We start from the raw sequence: 16,845 nt of genomic DNA on the forward strand, positions 1-16,845 counted from the left end.
TGAGTACCAACATGACCATATTCTGATAAAAATTGAAAAAATGGTGTTTTTGTCATTTTGGCCTGTTTGGGGCCTGTTTTGAGTCTGCGCTAGCGCAGACTCAAAACAGGCCCCAAACAAGTGCAGACTCAAAACAGGCCCCAAACAGGCCAAAATGACAAAAACACCATTTTTCCAATTTTTATCAGAATATGGTCATGTTGGTACTCAAAATGACCGGAATTCGACGAGGAATCCAAATATGAGGTCAAAAGTTTCAAATTATACACTTTTAAAATGTACATATCTCCCATAGTTCCTCCCTTCTACTTTGAATATGGACATATCTTCCATAATTTTTTGCCTCCTACTGCCACTCATATCCTCCCCCCCCTTGTGCATAGTATACACTTTTCCACCCCTCCCACATGCTATGAAAATGAACATATCCTATATTCTCTCCCCCTCTTTCTAACCTCCCCATCTTTCTTATAACAAAAACATGTATGGATTTCTAAAAAAAGCTCGCAAAAACAAAGGAAATGGTAAAAAAGCTCACATTAAAAAGCTCACCAAAAGATTTCCCCCGTCTTATATAAGAGTGAACATGTTTGAGTCACTTGCAACACAATATAATTCTTCTATACCAGTGATCATGCTTGAGTCAATTGCCACACAAGCTCCACACAAGATGAGTCTTCGATACCAATGAGCATGTTCACTTGTCCCAACATAGGCAACCTTTTTTGTGTGAACATCACTTATTATAATGTCCTCAACCTATCATCATATTACTATGGTAGTCTTCCAAACTGCAACAATTTCTTAATTTGGAGCCCTTTTGTGTATTTCTTTTCGTATGATAATACTTTTTGTATCTTCCACCACTTTGAAGGAAGCTATCTTAGGAACATTTAATTTCAAGAAAGCTGACCCCCAATTGATAGCATTATGAACCTATGGATTTGATGTACTATCCATTGCATGAACTTATGGATTTGATATACTATCTATTGCATTTTGAATGACACATTCACATGTCAACTTAATTACCTCCACCATACAAAGAAGGTTCTGCGCATAGCCCTTGAATCTAGCAACTGCTACTAATACTTCTTTGGGCAAGACAATATCTAAACTTTTTTCCATCAGAATAAGTTTTCTTGATATCTTGAAAGTATATCTTTGGAACAATTTCATCTTGATCCCAAAGAGTTCTATGTTCTTGCATATAAAAAATGTCACATTGTAAGGTATCACCCAATGTTTCAAAGTTTCCATTTAAATATTTTAAGTATACTTCAAGACTGATTGCATTGGTGATTATTGAATGGCAATAAGCCAAGGGTGGCAAAGTATGATTAAGATGGACACAATGCAAACACCATTTATTCATGAGTAGAGAGCCTTAAGTAGGCTTGAGTACAAAGATCTGGTGACATGACATATGATATCAATCTAGAGTATCTTATACCCTATAATCACTTGACTCAGATCCAAGAATCTCTTAAGATCTACCTATGACCAAACCCAATCACACCTAATGATCACACATGGTCATTCACACACACAAGCACACATAGAAGTACACATGTAGTCACACATGAAGCTCCCACACATCTTGAAGATCCCCCCTTTAGAGCAAAGGTGGAAGTGGACTCAAACTATACCATATGTCTCTATACACATGTTCCCCAATGCCAACTCAAAGGCTAAATTAGAGCATGAATCAGAGGCTTAACTAGGAACACAAGACTTATGTCTGAGCATGGTCTAGAGGCTCCAAGTCCTAGCATGGGTGCTTGAGAGCTTAGGTCTAGGGGATCCTCGAGGGGGTTGTTCATTATATAGAACCCTACCACATGAGTTCACAACAGACTCAGTTGTTAGTTATTCCATTTCTTATAGATTTATGTATACATAAGGAATTAAATCAAGGCCTAAAGGCTAATATTTCATAATAAAAAAGTTTCAAAAGTTCCCAACATGCAACATGGAGATTTTAAAGTATGGGTCATGGTTTCAAATCCTAACCTTGGATAATTGTAGTCTTTATGTTGTGTAAAATGGGTGCAATTTGCATTATGTGAATGAACAACTGATAATTCTAGGGTTTTTGCTTCAACTCCCTAGTTGGCAGCTAGTGGCAATTGTTTGCCACTAGTTGCTAGTGTGGAAACTTGCCTTGATGTGTTTGACTAGCAACCACATGCTCTCTCTTGTAATTAATGCTGCACAACTGAAAATTCTACCCTTGAAGTGATTAAAGTGAGTATTCATAGATCAACTGGTCGTGATGGTTTACTACTTGAAATTTAAAGCATTTTTGAGCCTTTATTAGAGATGATAAGGTTGAAATACCAAAGCTAGATGGACTAGTTTCATGAGTTCATGCAAAAAAAAAATTGGGCTAGTCTTACAAAACATAACATAAAATGATCTCCAAGAACAAAAATAGCTTTTTATTGGTCTATGCATGGCATGTTGTGCAATAGCATGGATTTCAAAGCATCAAAGCAATGCAAACAATTTCCACAAGTTGTAAGGGAAATTGATGTTGAAATTGGTAGCTTTCTACATTAATAGTAGCATCTAAAGAGTGGAGAGTAGAGATTTTTTGACATACAAAGACAACTATGCACACGATGTAAACAAACACCTACACTGCACACCATTGCAAAGAACTAGTGAAAACAACAAACCTCACATGCAGTTCCATTTTTGTTTAGCACACAAGAATAGATAAAAAATTTTTCATATTCAAGATGTAGAAGTCACAAAGAGTGTGTGAGAATTAAAAACAACCAATGAATGCTCAAATAAAAAATTAAAAATTGAAGGGAAGTATGAAATCACCCTGCTAGGGGTAGAAGATCCTCATGAGTGATTAACAGATGGAAAATCCATAATAGAAGATATTGTATCCATTAAAAAAAGTTCTCCATCAATCACCCCGCAAATGTGAAGGAATATTCCTTCCAATGGAACATATAAAATCTTAGTCAACTAAGAACACAGGTTCAATTCTACAACGATTTGCTCTTTTTTTATCACAAAGTGAGTAATGATAAATTGCCCCTTCAAGTGATCTAGAATGAAAACTTCTTGCAAAATACTTTAAATATGGGAAAAGATGTCATTGGATGGCAAGTGGCATGCACACACATGTAATATTCCATCCATGTTTCATTGCTATGGAAAAATTGGTACAAGAGTGCAAAGCTCTCCCATTACAAGATCTATTTTGATTACTTGCATTGCATGAAGTATACCAACAATTATGTAAAGATTTTTTTGAATATGCAATGTGTCATTCAACTTTGTAAATAATGGAGTTGTTCAATTTATAAATAACAACGTTGAATAATGAAGACCTGATAATTCTATTGAGAATATACTGCATAATTGTTATAATATCGCCTACCTAAGTATCCCTAACCTTGCTAAAAGCCTAAGAAAACCTAAATTTTTAATTTAATTTGCCTTCTCACCCAATACTCAAATTTTGAAGGCTACAGAAGGCATTTTTCTCTTCTAAAGAATGGTAAAATTTTGTAAAGTAGAAATCAAAATTTTGGTATTTGGAATCACTACTCAACTTATGAAGATACAATTTTCTTACATATTTAAATGAAATTTAAAGGTTTTCATGACTAAGAATTTCTAACATTTCAAAAGAAGGGTGAACTTATTATAGACCTCCCTAAGATTTTAAAACCTAGATGGTGTGTGGCAAGTGAACCCATACTAAGGGTCCAAGAATAAAGGAATCACATCTTGGGCTTTTAATACTATCTTTAAACAAGTTCCTGCTGAGTCCTTCTGTGAGATCAAAATTTTAGAACTCCATGGAGGAGGAGGCAAAAGGGCTAGAGAAGCATGCCTTCTTTCATCAGTGGATGCAGACATGAGGGGAATTCTTAGTGTTTCCAACCTCTTATAACTGATTCTCTAGCTCTTGTAGTGCTTGTGTGTATTACTTTCCATGATTGTCAAGTTCAAGTGAGTTGCATTTGTTGCTAGAGTGTTTGTGATCCGCTTGTTTATGTAATGGATAGATGTGTCAATCATGCTTAACTTTGGGCTTGGTATAACAGTTAAGATTGGACCCAAAGAAAGCTTGGGCAATTGATGTGGGTGTATGCACGATTATGTTGACTTGAGAGTAGCTGTGTCTCGAACATCACAAGCAAAGTGGTGGTCACCGCATTGCTACTTGGTACAGGGAAAGCCATGCAATTGGAAAAGGGAATCTATTATGTATAGCTTTGACCACGTGGAAAGCTACCAGCAAGGTATGAATTCTCTGCCTCGTGGTTTAAATTGTTCTCAGTTGGGGATTCTCTCCCTGCATCTGCATTTACAGCTTAGATCTCTCTCTCACACACATGAGCTCTCTCTTAGACGTGATTTGTCTCTCGGATTTATCTGTTCTCTCTACACATCCACCGCACACTATTCCCTCTCAACACAATGTTCCCTCTCCAAGACCTCTCCACTACGAATTGGTGTCCACGGCAACATCATTAGTAGCATTCTCTTGGGACAACATCAAAATGAGAGGTTTGCACATTTCTATTCAGCTAGTTCATTTTGTAAAACTTACCATTATTTCCTTGTGTAGTGAAACTCCATGCTAGAGACACGAGCTTCGAAGGCATTTTGGCCAAAAACATTGAAAATGTAGGCATGCAAAAAATGTGGTAAGAGATTGTTTAGCTTATCGACAAGTGACAATAATTTCTTGGAATCGTTGTTTGTATTTGGCTCTTTCTAATGTAGCACTGTGCTTTCGATGCCAAACAAATTTGGGTGCATAGTAAAAGCTTCTGATTGTAGGCACAAAGATTGCAAAACTTAAGAGAATGGTGGCTCAATAAACTGTGAAAATTATCAGAGTATGATGAGTCCATCAACAAGATTGCTAGGAACCTCAAGCTAGATGTGGCTTGGCTTGTGCTCATCTGAAGATATTAGACCATGCGACTCAAAATTGCTACACTTCAGGTTGCTTCTACTATTTTGGTTTTTTGGTTCTCTTGGAAGAGTACCCTGTATGCAATGTGTACTGAATGTTATGACCATTGAGGAATTATAAATACAAATACCGTCATTTCTCTGCAAAAGAAAAAATGACTTCTCCTCACTATTGCAACTTTCTGAGAATAAGTATCTATTCATTACTATTGTGTTATAAGTCAATCACTGCTCTGACTTTGGGTAGCTACATGTGGCTACCATTGCTTCAATTGCTAGGACTTAATATGACTAGTTACTGAATGATGTGATTAGCTACCAAGTGCTGCCAGTAGCACTCAAGTTACAGTTAATTAAGTGGTGGTTATGTAATAACTACCTACTAACTACCATGTCTATTAACTATGAGTGATATGATTGTTGTAGCAAATCATAGACACCACTAAATGAATTGGTATCTATCATTAGGCATCCATTACTGGCACTTAGCTACCGAGTGCTATCAGTAGTACTCAAGTAGGATCTCTATAAGTGGTTAAGAAATAATTGAGTAGTAGCTACCACATATGTTAAAAAGTATGAGTGCTCTTGTTCTTGTAGCAAATGATAGCCACCACTAATTGGCATGATAGATGTCATTAGGCACCCATTGCTGCCATTACCATGGGTGGTGGCCAATTGATAGAGTGGAAGATACCATTTGCTACCATTAACCAAGAGCAGGCAATTACTTGAGTGGAAGCTACCACTTGCTACCACTAAGTGAGAGCAATAGAAATGTAGCACTTTCTACCACTTGCTGCCACTAAGCTAGAGCAACAGAAATGTAGCCCTTGCTAGCACTTGCTACCAATTGCCACTAGTAGCTATCAATTTCTACCACTGGAGACAATGCCAAGAGAGCTACCAATCCATTAAATCCATATGTGGTAGCTACCGAATGATTGTGCGGTAGCTACCATGTAGTAGGTAATTATTTGAGTTGAAGCTACCACTTGCTGCCACTAAGCAAGGCAATTATTTTAGTGGAAGCTACCACTTGTTTCCTCTAAGAGAGGCAATTATTTGAGTGGAAGCTACCACTTGATGCCACTAAGCAAGGTAATTTTTTGAGTGGAAGTCACCACTTGTTGCCATAGAGCGAGAGTAACCATAACTTAGGAATACAATTTAGTTGGTAATCAGAAACAAAGTCAGCTGTGAAGTATGGTGACTAAAGGGTTTATCTGGACATCTCCAAAGGTGACCAGATTGAACATTTTTGGATGGAACATGCTACACTCAAGATTCAATGCTTATTAAAAAATGTAATGTAGGATATGCTTTCATCAGCTACATTGATTGAGTACGTATTTTCACTCAATACATGGCACTTAATTCAGGTTACAAATATTCAATTTGCATGATAGAACAGTAGCTACTCTTGTGCTTGTTGGTGGCACTAGCATAGTGGTACTTCCCTATCTACAAACAACTTCTTGCCACTAGCAGAACAATGGCCAGTACATACAACAACAAGAGAAGTATCCCTTTTTTCCTTTTGGTTGTCACATAAAAACTTGAAACTCCCTATCTATTAATGTTTCCCAATAAATTTAACAATTACCAACAAACTAATATGTTTAACGAGTAATAACAAACTAATATGTTTAATGTAGGTCGAGTTCTTTCCTACCTTCAAGCAGAGCCACCTGGAGGTACAAATTCACCAAAGGGCCTTTGAGAAGTTGAAGCCTTACTTTGTACGTAAGCTTAAGGATCAGTACACTTGCTGCTGCATCACACATGTGTAGATGTCTTTTTTGAAGGATGTTGTAAACCACTTACGACGACAGGTCTCTTTTGGTGTGCATGGAGCAGATTTTGCAAGCACAACTATGCTTTGGGAATCTGTCCATTTCTCGAAAGCAATCTGTGCTAGCTACCATGCTCTTAAGTGCATGATGGCACAATGCTCTTCATGTGGAGCAAAAAAATGGCATGTTGCCCAAGGGAGGAATCATTTACTACTTGTACAGTCTCTATAAAGATATTTGAGGATGTCCAAGTTGGAACCACGGTTGATGGGAAAATTTTAAAAAGGAAAGTTCTTTCATTCAAAGAGATGCAATGCAGGGAGCTTTTGTAATGTTTAAGGACCACTTAAACAAGTTTATAAAGCATAACTTTGTCTACAAATGGTAGGCAGAGCAACTCAAGGAGTGTCTTGTTTGCTTCCTCGAAGAAGTGGTGGTATTTGTCATGGATTTTGCAGAAAACTACACTTTTGAAGAACAAAATGAGATCCAATCCATGCATTGGCACTCCAACCAAGTTACAATCTTTGTCCAAATTACGTATGTGCGTGTTGTAGGCATTGTCCACAAATACTATCACTTTTATATATCTGATGATAGGATGCATGACACTCTTTTTGTTCAGCATTGCTTTATGCTCCATTATAAATGGTTGAAAGATCAAGGCATTCAGGTCAATGAACATTGGGTGTGGTCAGATGGAGCAACCTCACAATTGTTGCTCGATATGGCACCATAACAGCAACGAAAATGTCACATAATTTTTTTGGTTTAGGACATCAAAAGGGTGAACATGATGGTGCAGGGGCTACTCTTAAAAGGCATCTCACTCATGAGCAACTAAAGCCAAATGGTGCAAAGCTCCAATGTGCAAAGGAAGTGGTGTTATTTCTAAGAGAGAGACATTGTCCAAAGGGGCTGATGCCACATACCCCTCAAAGGCTCGACCCATTACCTGAGTGTTTTGGGAAATCAAGGAAGGTGATGTGGACAGAAGCAGGAATTGGGATTGTAAAGATGTGCCTGATTTGCGTGAGTTGCATTGTGTGTTGGGCTATTCTTTAACAAATGGAACAGCTTTAAGGTGCAAGCAATTTTTGTGTTTTTATAGTGCCTGCATATAGGGCAAATGGAGGAGGTGTTCCAATACATCACACGTGCCCTTTTGGGAGTATGTTACCCTACAACCCTCAGAGAATATCATTGAAGATGAGGACGAAACTGATGATCCAACATTTGAAGGACACCATGATGCCTTGAGTGATACACTTTGTGTTGGTGATAATTTTGCTATTATAGCTCCTCTTGTTCACAATGATGAGCTTGTGGATTTATATATTCTAACATGCACACACGGGAAGGAAAAGACAAACATTCCACTTAAAGATGCATGGGGGAATGTTTGTGGTCGAGGCTCATTTGTGATCAGGGGATTTTGCTACAAGCAAACTCAAGGAAATCCACATGAGTACAAGCTTCTAAGGTTGGAGCTTGAAGTCTTCATCGAGTCCCACCTTGTTAGAGCTATCATGTTTCCAAATGAGCAGGAAGGATGTGTGAGAAGATATGTATTGTCCTCTAAAGTGTATGAAGCTATTTATAACAACATTCCATTTGATATGTAGAACAAGCATCATGTAATACAATGCTATCACATAATCCAAGAAGTTAGCAGAGATTAGAAATAGGAACAAGTGTAGGCTATCGCTTACTTGCTTATTAACTTCCATTAAATGAAATACATTTTGTTCTCTATTTTGGTTGGTTCTTTTCATGACATTGATCTCATTTGCAAGACGTGAAAATGGGGCACTTAATGCATAATAGGTTTACACATTTATGATGACTAGGCATCCACATTTAGGTGCAAGGAGTCAATGTGCCTCATGCTACCCTAGTGTCAAAAAAGAGGGTCAATATTGTGAGCAATGTCATTGTATGTGGTTGCTATTAATTTACCCCAGAGTAGGTTATCTCTCTCATGATGCTAGCTACCAACTATTTTATGCCTTGCTACCACTTGGGTAAAATTATTGTGGTGGTGCTACCACCTGTTATGTTGGTAGTTACCACCTAGAAAACATTATGCTCTCTATTAAGGTGGTAGCTACCACCTGGCAAACATTAAGTGATGGTAGCTACCTACAACTCGACTGCTAGGAACCACCTGGCATAAATTCATCTCTCTTTTATGATGGTATCTACTAGCTAATTAACTGATTGACTAACTCAAACCCCTTCCAAAAAAAGCATGTACACAAACAATCCAAAGATTCTAGAATTCTCAATCTTTCAATCAGTTGTGCATAACCATGCAACACACACTTTTTCAAGAGAATATTAAATACCACATGTTGATAGAATACTAAAAAAACACCATTTATTCATGCATAAGTGAAATACATTGCCTTGGATCACATAGTCCCCAGAAGGGTGTATCAAAAATTAATTACAAAATGTATCAACAGATTGTAATCTTTTTCGTTACATTGTGACATGACTCCAAGTCTTGCCAATGCTTCGTTACATACATGGACTCCATATCCTTTTCATTACATAGCATATTCTGTTGTACATATTCTCTTGGATCTTCTACTTCTTTCCATTTAAGCAGCCATCACAATAGAGCATTGGTGAGGAGGAAAGGGTCCTACTCATCATCCATTGGGTCGAGCGATGTCGGACAAATCATTGACCAAGATAAATTCATCATGTTCTTGTACTTGGTGTCATCAACTAGTAACACCACGTATGTTCTCCACTCATGATGCCTCACAATCAAGTCCTACACACGTTTCATGATGAATGGCTTGTCGTGGTCCCTTTGAGGAAAGCTCGACACTTGTGCGAGTGTGAAAGATGCCTCCATGCAATTATCCTGTGTGATAAGATATCGCTCCAAATACTTGGACGCAAGTTCTCAAAGCAATCTTTTAATGTGCATTGAATATTATTTTTCATGCAAGATGACCATAAGCATAGAATAAACTCGCTAGAGTAAGAATGAACAAACTACTCCATAGCAGGCCGGATGATGTAAGTGATGGCATGGCTTTTGTGGAATTGCTTCTTTAGATCGTGAACCTTGTATTTAATGCACCTTCCGTGAAATCAACTTCTCCTTCACGCCTCGAATTTGTCCGTACCTTAGCAAAAGTAAACCATTCATATCCAGAACTAGAACTTTAGGGGCTATAATGTGAATAGTCTTTTTGAGAGTTCAACAAGTGCTGCCACACTCTACTCCTGAATTTCATCGACATTCGCAATATGAGCAAGTCTCCTTTCCACAACTGCAAGTGTGCCTTGTGGGGAATCCTGATCACTTACTTCTCATTTACTCTTTGGTGAGATTTCTAGGGAATCCACAATAATTGCTTCAAGTTCATTCTTTGGACGATATGCGGCCATGCCTCCCTCTCATGTGCATGGTGGATCACACCCAATAGCCATAGATTTTATGGCACTAAGTACATCTCCGCATTCAGGCAACATGTGTAAGCTAAAACCTTGGTCCTTGTAAGAGTCTAGGACCATTGCCATGCCTCAGTCCCCGTGGCAACTTCCAGGAAAACTCTCGTGCAAAAAACTATGTGCCTTCTGAGGAATCCTCAATACTCCCTTCTTGTTCATTGCTTTGCTAATATGCATCCCTGCCTTTCTCTCGTGAGCCATGTGTATCACACCCCACTGCCGCAGCTTTTATGGCACATAGTACATCTCCGGCTGCATGATGCAAGTCCAAGTCAAACCATTGTCCTTGCAAGCATCTAGGAGCTGCCATGCCCTTCACTCCCCATGGCAATTTCCAGCAATAGTCTGTAACATAAATCTCTATATCAAGACACATGACCTTATTTTACAACTACTTGTACAACCAAGGTTACATATTCATGATGTACAGGATAGGGAGTACAAGGAACATATGTCAAAGTGCTACATTACAATGCACAAAACAACTTTATTGGATAATGGGCTAGAAGAGAAGACATTGAAGAATAGAAAATTCCATTGAAAATGATTGTTGGTGGGATATTACAAAGCCAAAAGTAGCCATAGTATTTTGATATATATATATTTTTTAGAACACTGGCTTCCGATAAAAACAACTAGGAAGGCAAGCGTTTTTTGGCCTTGGAAGTAGTAGCACCTTCCCTTGCATCTTGACCAGTGTCATTCTTTGTGGTAGGTTCAATTGTCATGGTAGTTTCTCCTGCAAGAACAATCAATTAGTAAATGGACACAAGATGCATCCATCATTACCAAAGAAAGGAAAAGGGTAACTTAATTCACCTCTTCCAAACTTTTGTTTCGTTGTTTTTCGCAAGAGGTCAAGGTCTCTGCAAGTGTAGGGCTCCCCTTGCTTCCATTTTTTATTTTGAACCAGCAGGTGTCTTCTTCGAAAGCTAAGGGACCCCATCACTTATATCTTCCGAATTTGAACCACCAAGTGTCTTTGTCACATTGTCTCCCAACACCCCCACACTATCGATAGGAGACATTGGATTTGGTGCATCCGCTTCTACTCGCTCCATTTCACTAGAAGTATGAATGCCATCGGCCTTGTCTAGAGACTACCATCTGCCTTGTCCAGAGAATCTGGCTCAATTGAAGGGATGTCATTTCTCAAGTTTTTGAGAAAATCAAGCAAATCTTGATCAACAGTAGTGGTATTGAATGATTCACCCACCATTGCCAGACACCCAAAAGTAAAAGATGTAAGGACTACTTCAAGTAACATCTGTATATACTCAATCATATTGTCAAAAGGTGGTTTTGGCTCATAGCTTTCTTTTTTAGGTGTTTGTAGTTCTGCAATCATCAAGATAGTTGTGAGATATGGAATGACAAAGTATCACACAAGATACCAGTCAAACACAAATCTAATTGCCAACCAAATCAAAAGTATGAATGTAACAATGTCATTATAGGCAAATACAGCTATATACAGAATCAAACACCATGAAGAGGTACCGACAAAAGGAATTTTAGCTACCACTCTGTTCTAGCCATCTATCCACAATGTGGTGGATAGTAGGTAGCTACCTATTCCATGGATTAGCTACCACTGTGTCATAGCTATCTATCCACCATGTAGTACCTACCATGGTGTTGTAGTCACCATGAGGTAGCTATCATGGTGACCACTACTCCTTAAGTCGTGGCTATCCATGCACCATGTGGAAGGTATCAGACATCAAGTCATAGCTATTTATCCACCATGAGGTAGCTATGACTGTGTTGTAACCATCGATCCACCATGTGGTGGATAGTAGGTAGCTATCTATTCCATGGAGTAGCTAACATTGTGTCATAGCTATCTATCCACCTACCATGGTGTTGTAGCCACCATGAGGTAGCTACCATGGTGACCACTACTCCTTATGTCATAGCTATCTATGCACCATGTGGAAGGTACCAGATGTCAAGTCATAGCTATGTATCCACCATGAGGTAGCTACCATTGTGTTGTAGCCATCTATCCACCATGTGGTGGACAATAGGTAGCTACCATTGTGTTGTAGCTATCTATCCACCATGTAGTACCTACCATGGTGTTGTAGCCACCAAGAGGTAGCTACCATGGCGACAATTACTCCTTAAGTCGTAGCTATCTATGCACCATGTGGAAGGTACCATACGTCAAGTCATAGCTATGTATCCACCATGAGGTAGCTATCACTATGTTGTAGCCTTGTATCCACCATGTGGTGGATAGGAGGCAGCTACCTATTTCACTCTCATAGCTATCTATGCACTATGTAGTACCTACCATGGCATTGTAGCCACCATGAGGTAGCGACCATGGTGGCCACTACTCCTTAAGTCGTAGCTATCTATGCACCATATGGAAGGTACTGGATGTTAAGTCACGTTGTAGCTATCTATGTACGCTGTATGAATATAACATGAATTAGATGTGTAACATCAATAGATGGCACCTTAGGTGGTGGAACACTAAACAAAATAGGACATTTGTTCCCCCACATGTTTTCTACAAACTCCATCTAGGCTTCTGCACACATTACTGTCATGTCTTTCAGGTCAAACTTTGCTTGATCCATGGCCACAGCATCAATAGATTTTGTGTCTACCAAAGAACTGTCAAGTGTCTTAATCAACCACTCAATTGTGTGCTTCAGTTGGTCCATCTTGATTACATCAATTGTCATAGCACTCTCCTCCGCTTGCAAGGTAGCCTCTAATAGTGTTGAGGAATGCATTTTGGAAACTTGGACCAGCACACTATCCAAGTCTGGAAGAGGGAGGGCAGCAAAAATTTTCTTCTTCGACCTTTGGAAATCTGATGAGGTGGGTGTATCCCCTACCTCAATAGGCATACCCTTCATTTGATTAGAGTTAGGTGCCTTCACAGAGTGGAAAGGTTCCCACCTCTGTCACTTCAGCATCAGCTTGTGGGGTTCCATATTTGCAACTATGACCAATCAACTGACCCCTTTAGATGTTCAAAGAGAAACCCCCTTGCAAATGATTTCGTGACCTCCAAACCATAATTCCCAAGAGATTCTTGGTACACAGTTGTAAATAAAGTATAGAATTTTGCCCAAAACTCTGGCCTCACGGTCCTGCACTTAACCTTGGAACCTCTCTTAGGCACAATGTCAAAACAAACCAACCAATCTTGTGCAATGAAATCATCCTGGCCAAGGAGTCATGCATCTTGGCCACTATTTGTTGAGAGTTCACACTCAACATCATGTGATCATGTGTGCATAGCACCATCACGTGATCATATGTGCATAGCACTAGCCTTATAGAGTGTTATAAAGAAAAGGATTAGATCCCCTAACCCTAACCCTAAAAGGGTTTGTATATATTCTATTTTTTCAACTAAATCTAGTGTACAGTTAGTCATTTGTGGTGTGCTCTCTAGCTATGCCCTCTCTCCTTATCTCCACTCTTCTCCTCTCCCCTCTTCATATTTTATCATGGTATCAGAGCTCCCTTGCCTTTCGCTGAGGCATTGAGATCCTTGCGGTAGAGATCAAGAGTGTGAGAGAGATTATGAGATTGAGAGTTCTCAAGTGTTCTTGTGAGAGTTCACTTCCGTAGAGAATTTTTGTTCATTGGAAAGATTTCCGTCCATTCAACTCCACTATGAGAGTTCTTTGATTGAAAGTGACAGAGAGTGATCTTCTTCAAGTGTATGTGAGAAAAATAGGTATAGAGATTTCTGCTGTGAGAGGGAGACATATTGAGAGACATGCTTCATTGAGAGAGCTAGCAATGCATGAGCAACCCTCCAACTCTTGCTACAACACCAAGCACGGCCTACTACAAGGCAAGCAGCACAAGGCAAGCAGCACTCGCAGTTCTCGTAGTTTGGAAAGCCAGATGGATAGCTAGCTCCTTAACCGCCTCAACGACTATCTGCAAGGCCTCTACTCCGCGCTCTCGACTCGCAAAATGATGGCTCCCCAGCAAAGGCGGCTTCTCAGCATCAATGGCTCCATGGATGACCCCCCGACAATAGCTTCACGGGCGACCCTCTGACAACAGACCGTCCTACCGTGCTCCTTTCTGCAACAGAGCTATGGGTAGTCCCGAAGCAACAACACTTTACCGGCTCACGACATCACCAATGACAGGCCTTCTGCTCCATAGTCAGCTCCATCAGTGTCTCGTCTGCATCGTCTCCTGATTGCAAAGGTAGCCCAACGATCTATGCTCAACCACCGCACACAGCCCGCTTCTCTACAGCCAGAGGGCTGGCTGTGCGCTACTGACCGGCCTCCCAAACGGGACTTCCAAAGGTCCTCCATAAGTTGCCTCTACAAGATGCTAAGGAGCCATCTACGTCCGACTCAACGCCCTGCAATATGTTGGGATATCTCAAGGTGTATGCCTCAGGCACACCTTATGTTTCTATGTGTGAGTGCTAGAGGCACAGTTAGGTGCCCACAAGCACAGTTAGGTGGTGGAAAAGCCACATAGGATGATTGAGTGAATCTAGGAGTAGATTGAGGAGATGATTGCGGAGCTTTGAGGTCATCAGTGAGGTCAGTGACCTTGTATGAGGTGCCTACTTAAGTACCTCTTTCTTCTTCATTCTATAAGCAAGTATTCTGATTTTGTGTCCACTCTACTCTTTCGTTTCAGTATTCCAACATGGTATCAGAGCCATTTGATCCCCCTTGAGCCCATTTCTGCCACATCATCATCTTCTTCTTCCTCTTCTTCTTCACCATCTCTCCCTCTTCTCCCAAAAATTTGCTTGAGCTTGTTCTCCTTCAATCCTCAACCATTTCCCACGCCCTTTCTGCTGGACATCCCTCTTGTTGGGGCAAATTTTGGGCTAGAAGGAATTAACGAAATATGTGTGCTGCTCGTCGCCATTGCACGAAAATTAAAAAATATCAATTTTTGGCATCACATCAGATTTGTGTTTGACTAGTATCTTGTGTGATACTTTGTCATTCCATATCTCACAACTATCTTGATGATTGCAGAACTACAAACACCTAAAAAAGAAAGCTATGAGCCGAAACCAGCTGTTGTTGATGAGGGTCCTCAAAATGGTATAAGATATGACTGGTTATTCCTTCTTCATTTTTGACAACATGATTGAGTATATACAAATGTTACTTGAACTAGTCCTTACATCTTTTGTTTTTGGGTGTCTGGCAATGGTGGGTGAATTGTTCAATACCACTACTGTTGATCGAGATTTGCTTGATTTTCTCAAAAACTTGAGCAATGACATCCCTTCAATTGAGCCAGATTCTCTAGACAAGGCAGATGGTAGTCTCTAGACAAGGCAGATGGCATTCATACTTCTAGTGAAATGGAGCAAGTAGAAGCGGATGCACCAAATCCAATGTCTCCTACCGATAGTGTGGGATGTTGGGAGACAATGTGACAAAGACACTTGGTGGTTCAAATTCGGGAGATGTAAGTGATGGTTTTTGCGGGGTGATTGATGGAGAACTTTGTTTGATAGATACAATATCTTCTATTATGGATTTTCCATCTGTTAATCACTCATGAGGATCTTCTACCCCTAGCAGGGTGATTTCATACTTCCCTTCAATTTTTAATTTTCTATTTGAGCATTCATTGGTTGTTTTTAATTCTCACACACTCTTTGTGACTTCTACATCTTGAATATGAAAAATGTTTTATTTATTCTTGTGTGCTAAACAAAAATGGAACTACATGTGAGGTTTGTTGTTTTCACTAGTTCTTTGCAATGGTGTGTAGTGTAGGTGTTTGTTTACATTGTGTGCATAGTTGTCTTTGTATGTCAAAAAATCTCTACTCTCCACTCTTTAGACGCTACTATTATGTAGAAAGCTACCAATTTCAACATCAATTTCCCTTACAACCTGTGGAAATTGTTTGCATTGCTTTGATGCTTTGAAATCCATGCTATTGCACAACATGCCATGCATAGACCAATAAAAAGCTATTTTTGTTCTTGGAGATCATTTTATGTTATGTTTTGTAAGACTAGCCCAATTTTTTTTTGCATGAACTCATGAAACTAGTCCATCTAGCTTTGGTATTTCAACCTTATCATCTCTAATAAAGGCCCAAAAATGCTTTAAATTTCAAGTAGTAAACCATCACGACCAGTTGATCTATGAATACTGACTTTAATCACAACCTATTCAAGGGTAGAATTTTCAGTTGTGTAGCATTAATTACAAGAGAGAGCATGTGGTTGCTAGTCAAACACATCAAGGCAAGTTTCCACACTAGCAACTAGTGGCAAATAACTGCCACTAGCTGCCAACTAGGGAGTTGAAGCAAAAACCCTAGAATCATCAGTTGTTCATTCACATAAGGCAAATTGCACCCATTTCACACAACATAAAGACTACAATTATCCAAGGTTAGGATTTCAAACCATGACCCATCCTTTAAAATTTTAGGTTGCACCAATCTAACCAATCTCCATGTTGCATGTTGGGAACTTTTGAAACTTTTTTATTATGAAATATTAGCCTTTAGGCCTTGATTTAATTCTTTATGTATACATAAATCTATAAGAAATGGAATAACTAACAACTGAGTATGTTGTGAACTCACGTGATAGGGTTCCATACAATGAATAACCCCCTCGAGGATC

General features: G+C 39.4%; 1 pseudogene; it reads left to right on the forward strand.

The window, feature by feature from the left end:
• The window catches only part of LOC147894521 (uncharacterized), a 37,484-nt pseudogene extending 21,309 nt beyond the window's left edge, over positions 1–16,175 (forward strand).
• The last annotated feature ends 670 nt before the right edge of the window (positions 16,176–16,845 follow it).

Source organism: Dipteris shenzhenensis, chromosome 14, assembly GCF_047967505.1.
Source record: "Dipteris shenzhenensis isolate YYH24624 ecotype China chromosome 14, Dip_SZ_1.0, whole genome shotgun sequence".
Classification (NCBI taxonomy): domain Eukaryota; kingdom Viridiplantae; phylum Streptophyta; class Polypodiopsida; order Gleicheniales; family Dipteridaceae; genus Dipteris; species Dipteris shenzhenensis.